General features: G+C 37.6%; 1 pseudogene; it reads left to right on the top strand.

Moving 5' to 3' along the window:
• The first annotated feature begins 11855 nt into the window (after window positions 1-11855).
• Window positions 11856-21242, top strand: LOC127175232 (E3 SUMO-protein ligase RanBP2-like; annotated as a pseudogene).
• Window positions 21243-22056: the final 814 nt, after the last annotated feature.

Here is a 22056-nt window from a genome sequence, read left to right as displayed (position 1 = left end):
GTTCCCCTTACTTTGCTACATTTTAAAACACGTTAATTACTGGGTAAAAAAAAATCCATCCTTGAAACTACTGCAGTAAATGATACGCAGGAGAACAAATTAGCTGAAAATGAAACCCTGTTGTATTCTGCTGAAGTTAAACTCGAAGGAAATTAAGTGAACCCCCGGCCATATTTAAGCTCAGTGTAAACTGTTTGCCTAGGGAGACCAAACAATATAGCAGCTTATAAAATGTCGACATCAACCCTTAGCAAACATGTAGAGGTAAGCTAAATACATGCATCATTGCATTAGTGGATAAAATGAAGCTCTGACAGTTCTGCAAAAGGTTTTAGACACATTATTATCCAAAAAGACAGTGGTGCAGGACTTTCAGGGGTGTGAAAGATATATCGTCTGCGATCATCTTGACATTATCGAGTACTTTGCAAAAAAACAAACAAACACTCCTCCAGAGGGCCGTGAAATCTAATAAATTAGACTAATGCGCATTTAGAGTGTGTTCTTTCACTGCGTGATTCAGTCTGTTAAATGCATTTAAAATGATCACAAAATTCATATATTTATATAATTTTATATAGTTAATATCACACAAAGTGTGCCATTTAAAAAAAAAAACATATATTATTAACACACACACACACATTATATATATATATATATATATATATATATATATATATGTATATGTATATGTATGTAATATGTTTATATATATATATATATAAACATATTACATACATATTGATTCTTTTTTTTTTTTTTTAAACAGTTCAATAAACAAAAAGTTATGGTTCCATTAAGAACCTTTAATATCCAAAGTACCTTTCCATTGCACAAAGGCACAAAACACAAGATATTTCTCTTTTCAATATGAATAAGAGTTTATTAGATAAATCTAAGACATATAAACTAATCTAGATGCACGCATTCACATATTCACACAGGTTGCAGAAAAAGAAAAGTGAGGAAAGAATGAGTTAAAAGAGTGAAAATATGAAATCCCAAGTTTATAGCAATATATGCAATTGCTAGGACCTGAACAACCATCAATCATTTAATTAACCCTCGTACTCAGTGAGGCTATTAAACTTCATATCAAATGCACCAGTTCAGGTAGAATCTAGAGGTTTTACTTGTGTTGCCTTGGTGTTAAGGGATTCCCTTGGGTGTAGTCTTTGCAGTAAGGGGGGTTTCCCAAGGTTGCTAATTGGCTGTGATGTCTTGGGCATTGGCTGAAGGATGGAGCGGAGTCGTGTACGGTGGTTGTGGTTTTGAGGCAGGCCAGGGGCGGATCTAAAAAAAATTTTGGGTGGCAAAGGGGTGGCGACACCAGTTTTTGGGGATTAATGGTCTGACATACACAGTTGTGTTCACAAATATTGCATTACCATTAAGTACTCATCTATACTGTTTAAAATAAATAAATAAATAAATAACATTTCGATATCGTGGCACCAAGTCAATACATAATATAAAAAACTTTAACAGGTTATACATGTTTCTGAGCTTGTATCATTGAAGAAGACACGCAGTTCTATTAAAATTACATAAGCTACTTTTGAATTTCCTAACATTAGAAGGAAATACAATAATATCAAAACACTGAAAATGGATCAGTTTTAAAAACAATGTTTGATTTTCTGTTATTAACAGAGGTGGGAATCTCTGTAATCACCCAGAACACACTATCAACACCTCAGCAACTGCACAGCAAGCACTAGCAACCACCCAGAATATCCTAGCAAACAACTAGCCCATCTAACTAACCAAACTATACAAGACTTTAAACAAGACTTTAAGACAAGGCAGCATAAATTTGTGTTTCAAACTTTTCAATCTGGTTATTACAGGTAATCCTAAATGCTTACAGATGACTTTCCTGCCCAGTAAACTCTCATGAGATCAAAAACACCATAACAAAAAACTCTCATTAGGATTCAGGAATTATTTTTGCCGCTCAATGTCTGTTACAGTATACAACATAAATTAAATTACAGATACAGATGTATAACTCAGCTTTTGTGGAAAAAAATAATAAATAAATAAATAAAATCATTTTACTACTGTAAAGTAATCTCGCAGTAGATGAAAAGCACTAGAAAAGTTCAAATACCAAATAATTGTACAATACAGTACAGTAAAAAAGAAATAATAATAAATAAATAAATAAATAAATAAATAAATAAATAAATTCCACATCCTCAGCACATTTGGCCAAATTTCAATACAGTATACAGGACTAGCAGTTTCTTGGTCTCCCGAAAAAATGCTATATGTCTAGGCAGTCCTTTCTCAGCTCTGCAAATTGCAGTACACATAAAAATGGCTACAAATCAATATTTGACAGTCACACATTTGAAGCTGTACAACATGTGCTCAAGTTTACTGTACAAATAGTATAGTGAAATTTCCATCATCTGATGTTCCTTACCAAAAAGAAGTATACTTCAAGTTTATTTCATTATACTTAAGTAAAGTTCAAGTATATTATTAAGTATACTTTATGTAGTAAGTATACAAATATCAGTGTACTAGTAGTATACTTACTTATAGTAAGTGTAATATTTCAATACTCTCTCGGACTAAATATTGAATACACAACTAGCTTACATCTATGTTTTAGTTTGTACTGCAACAATACGAAAAGCGAACTTATAGGTATACTGATAGTTCACTCATTAAATGCTTGTAGCATTTTTAGTAAAACTTTGAAGTATAGTCTCAGTAAACTTCAAGTTTAGTAGTTTTATAGTGCAAATATACTAGCAAGAAGTTTGCTTTAAGTGAACTTTACATCATACTTTAAGTATACTACTTTGTCCCTATTAGGTATTACAGTAATTAGCATATTTTGTTATATGAATGAACATACACAACATTAAAAGAAAGAACAGGGTACCTGCTTGTAAACAAAAACATTTTATTCTAGCTTCATACATTCTTTTTTATAAACACTTGAATGTGGGTAAGTTCATAAATAATAATAAAAAAGAAAAAAAAAAACATTTTGAACAAAAAGCTGAAAAAAAAAAAAAGAATATGAATTGGATTCAAAGTGATAATAAAAACGTAGATGGAGTCAATCAGTCATTATTACCTCATCATTAGTCACATTTTATTCCATAACGTTACAGTTTTGATGCTGTTTTATGACTAATGATTGTATAAAAAATGTGTGAAAGCATCAGTTGTTTCAGTTTGTTCTTCGCTTGTGATTTGCGAATTCTTTACAGAAGATGTGTAATAGCGCCCCTATTATAACAATGAAAACACGGATTCTCAGAGAACAATATTGCTCAAATATATTTACATTATACAGTAGTCAACATTTGAAGTGGATCAAAAAATGTTTTGATCCACTTCAAGTATTGACTACTGTAAGTAAAGTATACTTAAATGTCATTTTAAGTATATTTCTGAGAGGTACATAAAGCACATTTCTGAGAAGTACATAAAAAGTAGACAAAGCATACTTTGCTATTTTTATTTTTATTTTTATTTATTTATTTATTTTTAAAGAAATATACTAATAGCACACTTGAATTAACTTCTTTTTCATAAGGGTTAAGACAACACTTGTATTGAATGTCACTATTAATCACTACTGAGTGTTTGTAATAAATTCTGACTGCAATCCAATGTGGATTTTGGTCAAATAATGAGGCAGAAATATGTTGTTAGTAACATTCTAGAAGCACAATGACAGGATGTAGAGTCTTTTTAACTTATAAAAAAAAAATAAAAAAAAAAAATTTAGAAGGGGAACACGGTGGGAATAAACCATGGAATATACTGAAACATGATGCCACAGAAGCAAACTAATCAGCTTAGTTCTATTGCGGGGCAATGGAGGACCCAGAGTTCACATAGGAAGAACTGGGAGAAAGCGCACACATCCATGAGGGAATGGTGCTACAAGTCGACACCAAGCCATCCTCCCGTAAATTACCTGATATTTCCCAACGCACGTGAGGAACGGGCTCTACGCAGAGATTGTAGGGTCTCACGAAGGTGTTAGGTGTCATCCAGCCCGCAGCTCTACAAATGTCTGCAAGAGAGGCGCCGAGCACCAGCTCCCAGGAGGAAGCAACACTTCTTTTGGTGGAGTGGGCTCAACTCCTGGGGGCGGGCACAGCTCACCTTGGCACTAGTACGCCAAGGTGATGGCATCTACTACCTAATGGGCCAACCTCTGTTTGGAGACAGCATTCCTTTTTTGCAGACCTCCACTGCAGACAAAGAGCTGCTCGGACCGTATGAAGCTCTGGGTGTGTTCCACGTAAATGCGCAAGGCGCAAATGGGACACGGCAACGCTAAGGCTGGATCTGCCTCCTCCAGGGGCAGCGCTTGCAGGTTCACCACCTGACCTCGAAAAAGAGTGGTGGGAACCTTGGGCACATAACGGGCCGGGGTCTCAAGATCATGTGAGAAACAGCGGGACCAAACTCAAGGCACGATTCGTTGATTGAGAATGCGTGCAGGTCCACAACCTTCTTGACAGAGTTGAGCGCAATCAGGAGCAAAGTCTTAGGCGACCTATTTTAGCTCAACTAAATCAAGCGACTCAACGGGACATCTCCAAAGGCCCACTTTAGAGGACCACGGAGAGATCCCAAGAGGGGATGAGGTCCAACCTGGGAGGAATCAATCTCCCTGCAGCTGTCAAGAACCTGATGACTGGGTGATGCTTCCCTGTAGATGAATCATCCCCTGCTTAATGGTGAGCCACGATGATAGCGGCATACACCTTTAGGAGGGAAGCAGCACACTGACCAAGCATCTCTAAGGGTCGTCAAGAGCAACACTATTTCAACGAATAAACCACTCTTCAATGTGTAAACCTGCCTCGTAGAGGGGGCTCAAGCCTGAGTGATCGAAACTATCACGGCCTACAAAGACCAGAGAGGTTAACACGCCCCAACCTGAAGCCGTCAAGGGTTCCAAGACCGGGTTGTGTGTGCCAGATCGTGCCCATCCTCTGACAAAGGGCCCCTCCCTCAGGGGAATGCTCCAGGGAGGAGTTCCTGTTGCGAGAAGCATGAGGTCAGTAAGCCAGGTTGGGGTAAAAAAAAAAAAAGCCAGGTTGGGGTGGGCCAAGCGCCGCAACCAACAGAACTTGCTCCTCGTCCTCCCTGAGCTCTTTTTTTTTTTTTTTTTTACTGAATCAACTACAATGAGCTGGACCCACTGAGGATGGAGTCTGTATCTCTGGGGAAGGTGAGCTCTTGCAATTGGCTGCACAATGAGCTTCCTGGAAAATGAATTCATGCAGCAGTTTAAGCCGCAACAGATTCCAGAGAGGGAGATGGCGAGCAAGTTGCGACATGGGATGGGTGTGTACACTGTTTGAAGTAAGCCACCGTTGCTATGTTGTCCACAGAGACAAGTACATGCTAGCTCTGCAGCAGCAGTGAAACCGGAACAGAGCAAGCCACACAGATAGCAACTCGAGGCAAGATATGTCACTGCAGTCAAGGTCCCTACCGGGAGCCCGAGGCTGCATGCCCGATACAAGCGGCGCCCCAGCCATATTGAGGCATCTAAGAATTTACAAGCCTCGACACCTGCCTCAAGGGCATTTCTGCCCGTAGAAAACAGGGTCTTTAACAAACTCGGGGTAACACCCAAGAGAGTGCCAGGGTGCCAGCCATCTCAGGATCCAACCAAACAGGCAGTGCAAAAGCGGTTCCATATGTGACAGGCCGAGCGGCATAAGTACGGCTATGTCCGACACAAGTCCAAGAGCCTCTAAAATGGTCTGAGGGTTCTAAGAAAGTTTGAGGAACTGCAGGCACTGCCGTGCTTTTGGTTCCAAAATGCCAAAATCAATATTGTATCTGGTCGGTATTGAAAAGGCAGTTTTTAATTTTACACAAAATGTGATATCTGCCGTGTTATTCTGTCATGTTTTCTTCCTATCTTTGCAAACCGCAACAAACGCCAGTCTCACTTCTATGCAAAATGCGATACATCAGCTCAGCCAATCACAGCACAGCATTTCACGCATTGTAAACAGTAAAGGCTGCACTTTGAATACACCCCGCATCCTACTTTTCAACATATTGTATCACAGACATATCTGACGAATCCTTTCATAAACAAAGTGTAGAGAGAGTGTAAATAAGAGATTCACTGTGCCGTGTAGAGAGCTTTGTTGATTACAATGGAACTTTGTGAGTTTGCGATGAACTAAGATGAGTGACAGCTTTTAATGAGTTTTAAGGGAGTTTGTAAATGAGATATTGATTTAATACAACACTTAAATAAACAAGAAGTTAATATTAAGTGACTAACGTTGTCTGACTATAACACTATTGCCTGATTTTGCTCTATTTCGTCGAAACAAAGTCACAACTGAGCTACTACGCATCTCTGTTTAAACACAGCTGTGTTTCATTTATGAATGAACGTGCGTTTTTAAATGGATCTAGAAGTCAATGAATCAATTACCCATTCATAAAGATTTGCTTTATTCCTGAATGAATCAGCCGTTCAAATGAATCAAATTAATGATATGATTCAGTAATTAAAACCGCCACCTACTGGCAGTTTTAGTTTAATTTTTAAAGTATCTTCTTTTCAGTTATTTAAATCATTTAATATTTCTATATTCAAAATGTTATACTTAAAACATTAATCTCTAAAGATGAATTTGTGAACTGACATAAAAGATGACATACTTTAATAAAGTTAAAAAATGCCATTACAAAGGTAAAAACAAAATTCCCCTCTAATTCACGTTAAGGAGTCAAATATCACCTCGTAATGGGACGGCTAATTTTTGATCAGATTTTTTGATTATTGATTAGAAGGTGCTCCTAAAATGTTGACTGTGCTCCTAGATTTTTTTCAAGTTAGAAGCACAAGTGCTCCTGAAAAGAAAAGTAAGCGTAGAGCCCTGATGGATTTATTGCATTTTGGGGGGAAAAAATAATCAGTTTTTATAATAAATCTCTGAAAATTAAAATCTGGATTTAAATTTTTAATGTTATTATAACCTAAAGATGCTATGTGAAAGTTTGAAACAGAAAATAGTGGTTTTCATCTAGTCACTTTCTTGGTAAAGAAAACACATTTTTACTTAAATTAATCAAAATGGATTTATAGCGTTTTGGAACCAAACTCCTCATATTCAGAGGCTGCGCTAGACTTTAACATTGTCCGTCATTTTGATGGACAGGGTCGTAAAACTTCCGTCATAATCTATTATTGCCCGTCATTTTAATTTTTCATATTTGAATTAAAACATTGAATTGCTTTTAATTTTTGTTCACATTTTAATTTTTAATCATGAACATACCGGAGGACACCGTAGTGTTTAAAAACATCAAAATACGCTGGGTAAAAAATAAATAAAATAGATTTCTTGATTTTAATAGAGTCTCATTTTAATGAACCAATATCGATTCTTAAATCACAACCAATCTTTTGATCTATGCTGCTTTCAGCTGATGAATGAACAGTGCATAGTGCGTCTTCCTTTCAATAAATAACAATAGGCTAAGCTTTGTGTTACTTTTTATATGAAACAAAGTCTGAGATTTCAAATTCTGTCCATTTTATTAGGAAATCTCCTGGTCTGCCTCTTGAAGCCAACACGGAAGTGACTAAAACTGCAATTCATCAACTGGCCACTAGAGACTGGCTGCAAAAGGGAGTCAATCCCATAGACTCCCCATGTTAAAATGCCCAACTTTACAGTGCTTACAGCCTGGTACAAAAAGTGGTTTGGTCTATATAGCTAATTGTGGCCTTCATGTCAACTGTGAGGGGGGTGAATTTTTTTTATAACTCATCCGTTTGAATTGTATTAAGCCTTAAGGTTCTGCATAATTTAGGGTGTGGCCACTTGAGTGACAGGTGGATTGCTGCTGCTGTCACCACCGTTGCGGTAGGTGGGCGTAGTTTCAGCAACCAGCTCCACCAACATCCCGCCTCTTTGCCCATTTTCGATTATCCGGGAGTGATGTGCAGTAATGCGATTCCAAGATGGCGACGGCCGACTCCCGCCCACTAAGAGCTTCAAAAATGCTCTTTAGAAACATATGGGTGAAGTCATGGACACTACGTCCATATTTTTTACAGTCTATGGGAAATTTAAGCAATAAATACCATTCTGACGTTCTTTAATGTGGCGTGATAGATTGTTGTAGCTTCTGTGTACTCACATTTGCATAATCAAATGCATAAGTTCACCCAAATTCTTGAATCGATTTTGCTTGACAAGCCTCTCAAGGCTACGGTTGGTTGTGCATCTTTTTCTTCCACACTTTTTCCTTCCACTCAACTTACTGTTAACATGCTTGGATACAGCACTCTGTGAACAGCCAGCTTCTTTGGCAATGAATGTTTTGTGTCTTACCCTCTTTGTGAAGGGTGTCAATGATTGTCTTCTGGACAACTGTCAGCTCAGCAGTCTTCCCCATGATTGTGTAGCCTAGCGAACCAAACTGAGAGACCATTTTAAAGGCTCAGGAAACCTTTGTAGGTGTTTTGAGGTGATTAGCTGATTGGCATGTCACCATATTCTGATTTGTTGAGATAGTGAATTGGTGGGTTTTTGTTAAATGTGAGGCAAAATCAACACAATTAAAATAACCAAAAACTTAAACTACTTCAGTCTGTGTGCACTGAATTTATTTAATACAGGAGTTTCACAATTTGAATTGAATTACTGAAATAAATAAACTTTTCCATGACATTCTAGTTTATTGAGATGCACCTGTACATACATACATATTAGGGATGTAACGATTACCATTTTGACGATAAATCATGATAAAATTCCCCACGATTAGTATTACTATTTCATATTTTAATTATCATTATAACCTATTCAGTTACCATGATTTAAACAACTGATGATAAATAAATACTGTCCAGCATAAAGCACAGTTAAGTAACAGTCTCATTTGCACACAACACGCACAGTACTTTCGTTTTGTTTGAAAGGCGGCGGAAAAGCTTAGAAGGGTGCTAATCTCCACGGAAATGATCGAGCAGGCACAGAAAAACACAAGATAGTCTCAGTTCATTTTAAGCAATAAGAAATGGATTGCAGCTTTTATGACTCAATTCTCATTTTCATCCTTCATTTAAAGCAGTTTTGGCGTTATTTTAATAGCAAATAAAAAGAGTGCATTATTGTAATAGGAGAGGGTGCCAGAACCAATGCTCTCCCAAATATATGTAGTGATTATGGCTCTGCACTCCCTCAGATATTACATATGCACCCTCAAACTTTGTCCTGTGTACGCGCGAATAAGTGCTTGTTGTAAAGAGGTATTTATTAAATCATTTTATTTAATTGAAGCGCAACCCTCATAGAAAGAATGTGTGTATTATTTGGTAACTAATGTATTTGCAGTCCGTGCATTTCACTTCGCAATTGGGGGTTGCCCACCAGCAGAAACATGCAGAATAATCCCAACATGGTGGGAATTATACAAATAAAATGAATATATGAATGAATTAATTATATGAGTGTACCTCTGAAGTTTCTTACTGTCTTCAGAAAAGATTCGATGGCATTTTGTTTTCATTTTCACTCCATGTAATATCTAAAGTAGTGTTCTTGATCGCAGTACTGCTTTATCCACAAAGTTCACGGAAACAGCTGTAATTCAGCTTTTCCATAAGCACCATCTAGTGTCATACAGTGGATTTATGGAGACTTACATTTACATTCAGCTTGTGTGCAGCTTTTGTCTTGTCAAAAAACAGACCGAATTTTCATGCCTTTGCTATAGCCTAAATTTTGACCAGTTGATGAAAAGAAAGCTTATGTGGATTCTACACATTTAAACAATTCAGATAAATTATCTAGATTTATGGAGCAGATAAAATACATATAATCATTTATTAATCAGTTATCATTTTGACTTAACTCTTTTCTTTATTTAAAGGCTGAAATGTGAGCTTTATCTTTTATGAAACGTTTTCATTTGACCACTTACATTAGATATTTGAACATGACATATAAGTTGTCAGTCATGTTGTCATTTAAAATCCTGACATCACTGGTACTGTTATCGTTTTACTGATTAGCTAAATCAAAAAGTCATTTTATTTGTTGTTTGTTGATTTTAAATATAAAACTTGGTGATGTGATTTATGTGTCAGTACTTTTTTGAACATTTCCAGCACATTTTAACAATACTGTGATAATACTGATAACGGTGATAATTTTGGTCACTATAATCATGCTAGGAAATTTTCATACCGTTACATCCCTAGTGTATATATATATATATATATTTATGTATATATATATTTATATACACATACATCTACATACATGTATATATAACTCTTTAAAAGGAGAGAACAAGCTCATTTCTCAGTTGACACAAAGCCAACACAAAGTGCTGAAGCACCAGATCCCTGTGTTCCAGTCGAAAATATGCCAGTCGATGAGAGAGACAGACACTCCCGCTAGTTCTTCCTCTTTTTTTTTTTTTTTTTTTTAGAAGTTTGCGGGGGAACAGGGAAGGCCGATGGGGAAGAACTTGAACTGACAACCCTCAACCCTCGAAGGCAGAACGAAAAAACGGTCTGTGTCGAGGCAAAAATCGGGACATAAAAGTACGCATACTTCAAGTCAATAGCTGCGAGCCAGTCCTGGGGCTGGCTGGACCACCAGTCTTCCTGGATATGATGATCCCGGGACAGTAAGTCCCAAATCCACTCAGCTGGAGGGAAGGCAGTGTGCCTGGCGAACTGAATCGCATGGCCAAGTCAGACCATCTGGAAGCCAGCAAGACGGCTTGGAAGCATAAACCATGCCCACAACCACGGTACAAGCGAGATCAACAGAGTGGATCTGACGTATCCACGGTGGAACAGCTAAGGAGTTATAAAAGATGGCTCAACCCGGGAAGCAAGCGTCCCAAAGAGGTGAGCTGCAGAAGCAGAACTAACCCTAAACCCAGGATCCTGAGGCAAATTTGCTGGAGTGCGAGGAAGCAGCGCATCCTGCCGCCCAGGCTTGAATTCGGCGAGACCTTGCGCTAAGTCTGGGCGTGAGGAAGCCACGTGTCACTCACACCCAGAGCCCAGCAAATACCAAGAGATAAAGGAAACTGTTCTTAGAAAATTGCTCTTTTATTGAAAGGGTGGGTAGTGCTGACCCGGAAGACTGCAGCGGCAGCGAAGGAAAAGCCCCTGGCCCTCCCTCAGGGGTAGGGGGGGTGTCCCCCGAGAACAGATCCTAAATCTCTAGGTAGTCCATCTCAGTAACACCCCGGGTCTTGCGAGAAGACTCAAGGAAACCCCAAGAGATGGGCTATGCCCCCTGCCCGCAGTTAGCTCAATGCCCCAGAGGGATTATCACTCAGGGGGTGGAGCAGGATTTGAGACTGCAGAGGGGTGCCCTCAGTGACAGGCAAACAAAGACCCAGCCCACAGCGGTTATATTTTTTGTGAAACACGGAAGACGATAGAGTTAGAAGAGTTAGACAGGAGGAGTTAAATGGCCTCTGTCTGCACATGGACTGCCAAGGACTGTGGTTCATGTCCTTGGTTCAAAAATATGGTTCATGCAATACTAACTTGTATTTCTTGAGTGTTTGTCTGACATCTAGTAAATATTTAATCATTATGGTTCCCCATTCCTAGTCCAGGAGAATCACTTTTCTAGAGAGTTTAGTTTGATCTTTAATTAAGCACACCCAAATTAACAAGTCTAGGTCTTTGCATTTACTTTAATAACAGCAAGGTGTGTCGAAACTAAACTCCACAGGAGCTGGAATGAAGAGCCTGCTTTACAGTCTTGCAGACACACCTGTTTTACACACGTCACTCAAACACAGAACCAGGAAACAATTTCATCTCAGTTCCATGAAAAAGAAACTGAAGTGTAGTTGAGCTGTTGTGTGTTTGTGTCTCTGTATTCATGCAGTAAAATGGCAGAAGCCACAATTTCTCAGACTGAGTTCACGTGTCCAGTGTGTCTGGATCTCCTGAAGGATCCAGTTGCCATTACCTGTGGACACAGTTACTGTAAGAGCTGTATTACAGGTCACTGGGATCAAGAGGATCGGATTAGAGTCTACAGCTGCCCTCAGTGCAGACAGACCTTCAGTCCAAGACCTGCTTTAGCTAGAAACACCATGCTGGGCTGAAGTGGTGGAGAAACTGAAGAAGACCAAGCTTCCTCCCGACTGTTATGCTGGAGCTGGAGATGTGCAGTGTGACGTCTGTAGTGGAAGAAAAAAAAAAGCCGTCAAGTCCTGTCTGGTGTGTCTGAACTCTTACTGTCAGAATCACCTTGAACAACATAAGAGTTGGTTTAAAGGAAAGAAACACAATTTGATTGATGCCACTGGACGACTGCAGGAGATGATCTGCCAGAAACATGAGAAGATCCTTGAGGTCTTCTGTCGCACTGACCAGAAATGCATATGTCTGCTGTGTACGATGGATGAACATAAAAACCACGACACTGTATCAGCTGCGGCACAGATGACAGAGACACAGGTATTTAGAACTAGACACTGATAAAATATTGTTAACACTTTGGCTTATTTAAATTTGCACCCATATTAACAGCATTTTAATTTACATTTACATTTTCCAAGTATCTGTACTTTACTGGACTAGTTTTATTTTGAGGAACTTTTACTTCACTACATTCCAAAGCATAAGGTCATACTTTTTACTTCATTACATTTCATAAAACATATCATTACTCCTTACAAAATATCACATGCTCCGAGATGCAGAAGTGGTGTCTGATTCATGAACAAAAAAATTCTTTTCAATGAACCTGTTAAATCGCAAATCGCACCAAAAGATTTATTCACGAATTGGAATCTGATCTGATTGCATCTGTTCTCGAGTCGACAACTCACTGATTCAAATGATCTGTTTAGAATGAATCTTCAGTGAACTGAAATCACAAGAAAGAACAGGAAGGTCTTGTGAGTGTATTATGATTGTAACCGATCATCCGTGCTGGAGTTTGAACCTACATCCATTGATTATCAGTTCAGATAAATGGCCTCACCCTACTTTTACTGAATTCAATAGTTTTTCTGTGACATTTACTATCATCTGTTTCTGCAGCACAAACTGAAGGAAACTCAGAAGACATTCCAGCAGAGAATCCAGCAAAGACAGAAAGATCTTCAGCAGCTGAGAGAGGCTGTGGAGTTTCATAAGGTGAGTCTGAAGAAGAAGAGAAGTTTGTCTCAGTCTCAGTTCAGACTCTCTTGTCTCTTTCAGTCCCACTGAAGCCTGAATCACTGTGTGTCCTAACAGCGCTCTGCACAGACAGCAGTGGAGGACAGTGAGAGGATCTTTACTGAGCTCATCTGCTCCATTGAGAGAAGCCGCTCTGAGCTGATACGACTGATCAGAGATCAGGGAAAGCGAGCGGTGAGTCGAGCTGAAGGACGACTGGAGCGACTGGAGCAGGAGATCAATGATCTGAGGAGGAGAGACACTGAGCTGGAGCAGCTTTCACACACACAGGATCACATCCAGTTCCTGCAGGTAACAGGATAATAGTGGACATTTCACCTTTTTAACTAATGTCTCTTTCTGATATGAAACCAAACAAAACGTGACCATGTCTTAAGGGTCCTTGTGAATTTTCAGTATCACTAACAGCTCTAACGTTATAAACAGTGGTCTGTATACTAAGCCTTTGATCTACTTATGCTGAGCAAATCTACTCAGCCCTACAATGTGATTCTATTGATGTGCTTGAGCTGTTAAATTGAAATTTATGCTCTTAGTATTGAGCATCCACTCATTTAGTATTAATTTTATTATCTAAACTATTTCCTAGAAAATTCACATGTAGTGTAAGCTGCAAATACTAGAATCTGTGAATTGAGGTGAGTTACTAAAGATCAGTCAAGTCAACAAGAGCTGCACAATTCTGTTGGTGCAGGTTATTGGCTGAAGTGTGGAGCTGATGAGTTCTGATTTCTATTCTCTGTAGAGTTTCCAGTCTCTCTCAGCACCTCCTAGAGATGAAAATGATGATCCCTTCAGTTCTGTCTTCTCTTTTGATGACCTAAGAGAATCTGTCTGTCAGCTGAGAGACAAATTGGAGGATTTCTGCAAAGAGGAGCTCAAGAAGATCTCTGACAGAGGTAAAGTCCTTTATTTGTTTGTTTGTATATATTGTAAGAGCAACATTTCATGCTTTTTTTTCAGTTTTTGCAACACAGAAAATGTAATTATGTAGGCCTATTTAAGACAAAAGTGAATTCCTTATTGTATACATATCAGATTTAATAATGTAGACACTTTTAAAAATCAGGGTTTCTGTGGGTCTCTAAAATTCTTTAAATATCTTAATTTGCCCTTCCACAATTCAGGGCCTTAAAAAGTGTTAAATCAGAGCAGAATATCTTAAATTCATAGTCATGGCATTGAATTAGGGCCCTATGTGGAAAACACAGGCAGAGTCGCGGAATCCAGTGTCAGAAATGGAATTAACACAGAATTTCACATGCTGTCTTCGGAAATGACACCATGCTTTTGCAATTATCTATCAATTGCAACACGTTACATTAAATTCAACCTTTAATCTGCATTCCAGTAAAAATTCCAGTCAGTATAACCAAAGCTTTATTGGCATGTCGATCATTTACAGTAGGCTATTATTTACAGAACTATTCAGAACATTCAGTAAAGAGCTCGAAATTAACTGAAAAAATGAATATAAACTAATACAAAAACAAGCAAAAAAACAATAATAATAGGCTAATAATAATAACAATAGGCTAATAATAATAATAATAATAATAATAATAAATATAGCTGCTAGCAGCAATTGCGGGGCCAAGCACAAAAAAAGGCAGAATGAGGAGCTAAGCATGGCAAGAAGCAACAGGCCGACCTCAACAATGAGTAATTAAAGCCATTTTAGGATGATATCAGTTGAAATGGCTGAAAAATCATAAATACAACCAATAGTAATACAATTTAATTGTTTATCACTTTTGACCAATAGGTAGTGCTGTTTTTAAATTGATGTGGTTTGTTCTGTGTGAGGTGACAAAAACACAAAGTTTGGTGTCATTATGTCAAAGCTTTACAGAGATACAGCCTCATTCTGGCATCATGCCTAAAATGTATAGTGGCGCTGTACGAAAACAGTTTTGTCTATTGACACAAAATCCATAACTCAGTGTAGGCACAGTCTGAAGATGATTTGAGTCAAATTTGGTGAAAATCGGACCAACGGTCTAGGAAGAGTTCGAAAAAGTAGCTTTTCAACATGAATTAAAATGGCGGACAGGATGTTTGGCCAAATTTGGCCAAACAATAATTGGCGCAATAAGGTGGCGCTGCCCCCAAACTTTTTGAGTACTGTCAGGACATGGTGTCGAAGACACATACCGAGTTTTGTAACAATACGTCAATGCGTTCATAAAATATAGCTCTTTTGGACAAAATTCAATATGGCCGACACCCAAAATGGCTGACATGGGAAAATTGGGTATGGTTGGACTCAGCATGATGCACCGAATCTGAAGAGGCTTGACTAATCAACTTGAATTCCATGTCTGAATTCCATGTCTGAGGATGATCTGAGCCAATTTTGGTGAAAATCAGACAAACCGTCTAGTTCGAAAAAGTTGGTTTTACGAATAAAAAAACTAAACCTTACGATTTTTGAATTTTGGACTTTGTTCAACTTGGCATGAGCCAAGGATTTGAAGAAAAAACGAATTTGGATTCTGTGTCTTACGGTTCAAAAGTTATTAGCATTAAATGATTGAAATTTTGGACATGTGGTGGTGCTAGAGAGTTTGAGTAAGAGACTCCAGTTTTGCTATGGTTCATGATGAGACTGTCCTCTATGAGTGTGCCAAATTTCACAACTTTCCTGCAAGTGGTTATATGGGCGGCTATAGACTCAAGAGCGGAAGAAACGGAAGAATAATAATAATAATAGGAACGCCAACGGATACAATAGGTGCCTACGTACTTTCAGTGCTTGGCCCCTAATAATAATAATAATAATAATAATAATAATAATAATAGTATACAAATGTTGTAGAAAAAAGACGATCAGTTAATGGACTTATATAACTGTAGGATGAATAAAAATGTTTTGTTGTAGGCCTGTTTTATTTTATGTACTTATAACATTTATCTATGATAAACTTCACTCAAATGCTGTCTACATCGCACACAATACAATTCGGTAGCCTAGGCCCATGATTAATGATATCGTGGCCACCACATAATATCACGAAAGGCGCACGGGACCAAAAGTCCTTAAACAGAACGCATGAATTTTGACAGTGTCAACACAGTTTTGAACGTGTTTCTTTTGTATGTGTAGACATGCACAGTTTGAGTGTCTTAAGACATCAGTTTTTTGCTTACTTAGGCCTATTATGTTATATGTTTTTTTCGTCACTTTAACGTTGAAAGAGAGCGAGGTAAGATGGAAGTTGCGAATCATTACCATAGAAATGTTAATTGACTGATTACGTGGCTAGCTGAAGCGTCCCAGAAGCGGATCTGTGCGCTGCATTGCTAAAGTTAGGCTAATCCCCCACCTCGTCCCTACCCGCCCCCCAACCATTAAAATTGTTCCGTAGGCAGGATTTATTTTAATGATATTCTAATGGGCAGCGTTGTGACATCACAACACAAAACACAAACTGAATAAACAGCTAGCTAGTTTAACTGATCACCTTGTAAGTTGGTCAGGTGATGTTCGACATATAGCCTATACTATCTCAGCAGCCATTTATGAGCATGTTTTCAAACTTCTACAGTGTACGCTAAGCTTCTGTGCTCACAATGTCCCAAACACAAATATTTTTTTATATTTATGTATTTATTTATATTTTCATTGTCTGACTATCTGGGATTTCGTATGGACTTAAAGGTTAGAATTATAATTTTGTTTTGGTAGCATTATATCACATTGTGAGTGTATGTTAGCACCTTTTGTTGTTTTCTCATGGCATCTGAAAGCAGTGACACGCAACGACAGACTTAACAAGCGGATTTCTGTCCTCGCGTTCCAACGCTCTGCATAATTTGCATGTCTCTCTTGTTTAGCACACCTGATTCAGATAATCAGCTCCTGTGTTTGGACTGACATGGTCCCTACACAGTGTTCATTGCTCCCTACTCCCTGCACACGGGAAATCCATTGAAGTTTACTTCACTTCAGAACATTCATTCATGGATTTGTGCTATGCCATGGCCAGCAGCATCTTCACACACACAGACAAAACTTACTAGAGAAGTGTAAAGTGTGACATATTATACCTCTGTAAATAAATGCAATTTAAATTAACATTTCACACACTCTAATGCCCTGTGCTCCCTTTCACCTGGAATCATGGCAGAATATTTTGTGATGTCCACTTCGCAGGGCACTTATGATCGAAAAGAACAAACGTCTGAAGTGATAAGCGATATGTATAAAATGTGCACAGCAGTGGCACACGAAGACTGGATGAGATCCACTGAAATACATGATCAACTGACTGAGATCAAGCTATAGCGTGTTTATTTTGTCTGGAACTGCAAAAGAGAAATACTATACTAATACTGTAGAAATACTGTACTATGAGTGTGTATGTGTTGTGTCCAAGCAACTGAGCGCTTGAATGAATACAGGGGATTCAAATATCAGTCCATTCATTCTAAGAAAGAGCAAATGACTCAAAAATTTTAATGCAAATACAGTATAGCTTTTCCCTAAACATAGTATGTAGCATAAACATAGCATAACCGTACTGGAACCGAGACTCTAAAACCGTGATACAAACCGAACTGTGGTTAAGTTGAACTGTTCCAACCCTAATACATATATATCCAAATTAGAGGGGAATATGTCCTAAATATGTAGTTTTTTGTTAAACTTTTGAACATATTGACAACATATTGACAAATTGTGTTCAGTTAGGAAAATGTGTGTTTATTCCTTAATTTATTTTTAAATTGGTTTAAATAAGGTCATAAAAAGGTCTTTATAAACCTTTATAAAACCTGCAGAGACCCTGGAAATAGAGAATGACTTGTGCCAAAAAAGAGAACCACTTTTGTATACAATAATTAAGTCATGCAAAACTATTCCATTTATTTGTCTCAGTTGCCACTACTACAGGTCCCTCTGTGTACTACAACCAGTCTCCAGCACATCCTCAGTTTTCATTCAAAAATGTGGATTTCAAAACCCTGTTTTCAAAGAAGGAGGGTGAATGGGACTGCGATTTGTGCTGTGTGAGAAATGCTCCCACATCTGCAGTATGTGTTGCCTGCAGCAGTCCAGCCCCTACTGCAACAAAGGTGAAACCTGTAGAGGAACTCAAAATCTCTGCCCCTGTGGCTGGAGATTCCTCTAAGAACACTGCCAGCACTAACTTCAGCTCGAAGGGCTTCACATTTGGATCTCAAAATCCAGTTTCTTTCAGGTTTAGATTGAAGGATGCTGCTGTGACATCTGCTGGCTTTGGAGCTCAGGCTGAGAAGAAAACAACTGAGGCACCACAACATGAAAAAATGTCCACAGCTCCAGCGGTCCCATTTGGCATTGCCCCCTGCAGCACAGAAAAAAATAATGCAACATTGCTAAGAGAGTTATTTTTTGCTAAAAAAGATGGACAGTGGGATTGTGACACTTGCCTGATAAGAAATGAAGCTACATCTAACCATTGTGTTTCATGTAAGACAGCAAACCCAAATATGAAAAATAAGACCTCTGCTAAACCATCAAGTTCCTCTTTTACCTTCGGTTTTGGTAGTTCTGTCTGCCAACCTACTGTGAAAACCGATTTCATTCCAGGCACTTCTTTTCAGTTCAGTACAAGAAATGATAAAGCACCATTAGAAGGCTTCAAGTTTGAGTCCTCTAAAACTGAGGCTGAAAAGTCATCAAGCAGCTCAGAATTTTCATTTAAAGTGCCAGTGCCCACTTTTAAGTTTGATATTGCAAAATCTGAGGCAAAAGCATCAGACAAGCAGTCACAGAATGGATCTGCATCTGACCTCCTGAAAAAAGTTGCTGAACTTCACGAAAAGGAAGAAAAAGAGGCAGCCAAAAGTTCCTCAGATCAGTCTGTAGATGCTTGCGGTCACGATAATAAACCCCTTAATACTGGTAAGCCGAAATCCTTTAGTTTTGCCTTTTTTTTTTTTTTTTTTTTGGTTATTAAGTCAATAGCTTAGGCTTGTTTGAAAAAGCAACAATTTAAATATAACAAAAGCAAAGCTCTACTGCATCTGGCCATTTTGATTAATGATTTCACATCTGATAATTAGTGTCCTGTTAGAGTAGTTATGGCTGACTTGATTGCTGTATTCTGAAATATTTCTGAGTGAAACAATGAATGTGAAAAACTATAGGGTGGTGGGACTTTAGCGAGTGATATACAGTTTTTTGTTTGTTTGTTTGTTTGTTTGTTTTTTTAACATTTAAGCAGATGTGCTACATCTATTTTAGTGAGCTAAACTTAGAAATGAACGCACTGGAAATAATGGAAAATTGTGCTATCTAAAATATTACATTATTAGAATGCAAGGTTACATGGGTCAAACAATAACATTTTATTTATTTATTTATTTATTTGTTTTTTTTTTTTTTTTTTTTTTTTATAGCATTGCTACTGACAGCAGCTATTATCAGGCAATAGAAAACCTAGAAATGATTGACCAGATTCAAACATTTCAGAAATCTGTGTAATAAAGTGATTAAATATTCTTGAAAAATGCTTGACTAAGTACTTTGGATAAAATACAAAAATTCATAGTTTCATGTGTGGTGCTTTGAGAGTTTACTTCTGCTGTTTGATGTGCTGAAGAGAAAACAACAAAAACAACTTTTTTTGCTTGAAATACGGTAGATCTGTAGATTTTTAGGCAGCATATTCACATGTATTTTATTTATTTTTGATAACATGAAATTGATATATATTGCATGTTTTCTGCACACGAATGCCAGAGTAGATTTATGTTTAGACTTTGTGTAGTTGTCATGATGCTATTAAATCATACCATTGCAGACTTGCTATCAGTTAATTGGTTGGTTCAGTAAATGGTTTATGTTGGGCATTTTGTCTATATATCACTGTAGTTTTTATTGCATAACACTTGTGATCTCAGTCAGCGCTTAACAATCTGTCTTAGACTTTGATGAAAATTTCTTTATAAAAAGCTTATATTTTAAGACAAGTCTTACTTTTTACTAAGAAATTTTTCACTTGTAAGTCAAGACTGAGAAGTTATTATACATATGGCCCAGGGTCAGAGAGTAAAGTACAGGGACACTCAAACATTTAAACAAGCTGTAAATCATTTGCCTGCCGAATGTTGTTTTAGTGTGTAATGTGTGTTTGCTCTGCTCCAGCAGGTCTTTCTGTTGGATTTGCATCTGCGTGTGAGTTTTCATTTGCAGACTTGGCAAAGCAAACAGGGGCTTTTACATTTGGCAAAAAAGGTGAGTGCCTAATAATTGTCTTGTCATAATAAATAGTGTTTTTATTTCATACAGTAAATGCAGTTAATGCTGCCCAAAACACACAGGTCAATGTTATTTGTATTTTAATCTAATTTAATCTTTGTTTGACTTTTGAAAATTATGCTTTCTGCAGATCATAAAAAAGTGAGTTTCCATGAAGACTCACTAATTTCTGCATAATAATGTATTTTCCCGACAGGCTGTGTTTTCTGATGTCATGCTAGTGCTCAGGCCTCTTGTTTGTAAACAAATTCAGACTTTTCAACAAATATCTTGTTTTTTAAGCTGTTCATAATGTTTTTTTTTTTTTTTTTCTGACTTCATTGGAAGAATTAATATGAATTAGTTTTATAAAAGTGCTGCTGTCAGCATTGATATTGGCAGTGTGGTGTTTTCATCATGTGTTTTAATTCTGCAGATAATAATTTCACATGGTCAAACATTGGAACCCCAGTGTTTGGAAGTGCAGCAGCACAAAATAAAGGAGAAGAAACACCCAGTCTTTCAGAAGAGGAGAGCAGTGATGATGAGGAGCCCGATGATGACGAGTTACACTTTGAGTGAGGATGTAACGATTTATTCAACTCACGACGGGATACGATATATTTTTTTATTTTTTTATTTTTTTTACAAAATGAGATTTAAGACAGATTATTAATGAAAAAGAGTTTTATTATTTCTTAGACTAAATGCTGCACATTTCTTTGTGAAATGTAAATTCTGTTTTATGTTAAATAACAAAATAAATCCCAAATCAAATAAATGAATAATATAAATAAAATAAATATATTCATGTACACGAACTAAGACTTTGCCTTTTGCCTTTTGTCTTTGCCTTTTGCCTTTGCATATGTGCTCTTTTCTTTCCTAGCTTGGATTTTTTTTAACAAATAGTAGCATGTCCACATTTACAGTACAGAAATTGCATCTGAAGTAAAAACAGAATGCTCTGACTTTGGCTTTGTGAAATTATGCTACGAAAACCTACATAAAAGCAGATGGGCTGAATGAGATGCAAACTCACTCTCTGACACCAGGTGGCACTTATTGAATAGCAGGGAGACAGCATTTCCTTGGATACTGCTGTTATCAAAGCGGTGCTGCACTTATAAACTCTTCAATATGTTTTATACAGAGACAAGATGAAAAGAAAATACCATCTAAACTGAAGACAGTTCCTCTCAGAGATACATTCATATAAACCTCCTCCCCCACCTGTATCACAATTTGTTTAACATCTCAACCGATTTGAATCGTCACATTTTTTTCATCCCTAGCTTTGAAGGGATCATCTCTCTGCCTGAGGTGAGTGTTTTTTTGGAAATATTGCAGCTAACACTTCGGCCGCCAAAGTGCTTTCATGAAAGTCCAACCCTGTGGTGTTTTTTGACATTGCCATAGATTACGAGAATGCTGGGAGAATCATCATTCGAGCTCTACAATTCAGTTTAGTTTAATTCAATTCACTAATTTTTATTTGTCCCCGGGGGCAAATTGAGGAGCAGGATAGCTTTGGGGAGCCTCCTCCTCTGAGTTCATCTTCACGGGGCTGTGAGTGGAGGAGTTGGACATTCCAAATTGTAATCCACTTACAAGCCTTATCGCA

This window comes from Labeo rohita, chromosome 13, assembly GCF_022985175.1.
Source record: "Labeo rohita strain BAU-BD-2019 chromosome 13, IGBB_LRoh.1.0, whole genome shotgun sequence".
In the NCBI taxonomy this organism is placed as follows: domain Eukaryota; kingdom Metazoa; phylum Chordata; class Actinopteri; order Cypriniformes; family Cyprinidae; genus Labeo; species Labeo rohita.
The sequence above is the reverse complement of the archived record's forward strand: the minus strand, read 5'-3'. Positions and strand labels throughout refer to the sequence as shown.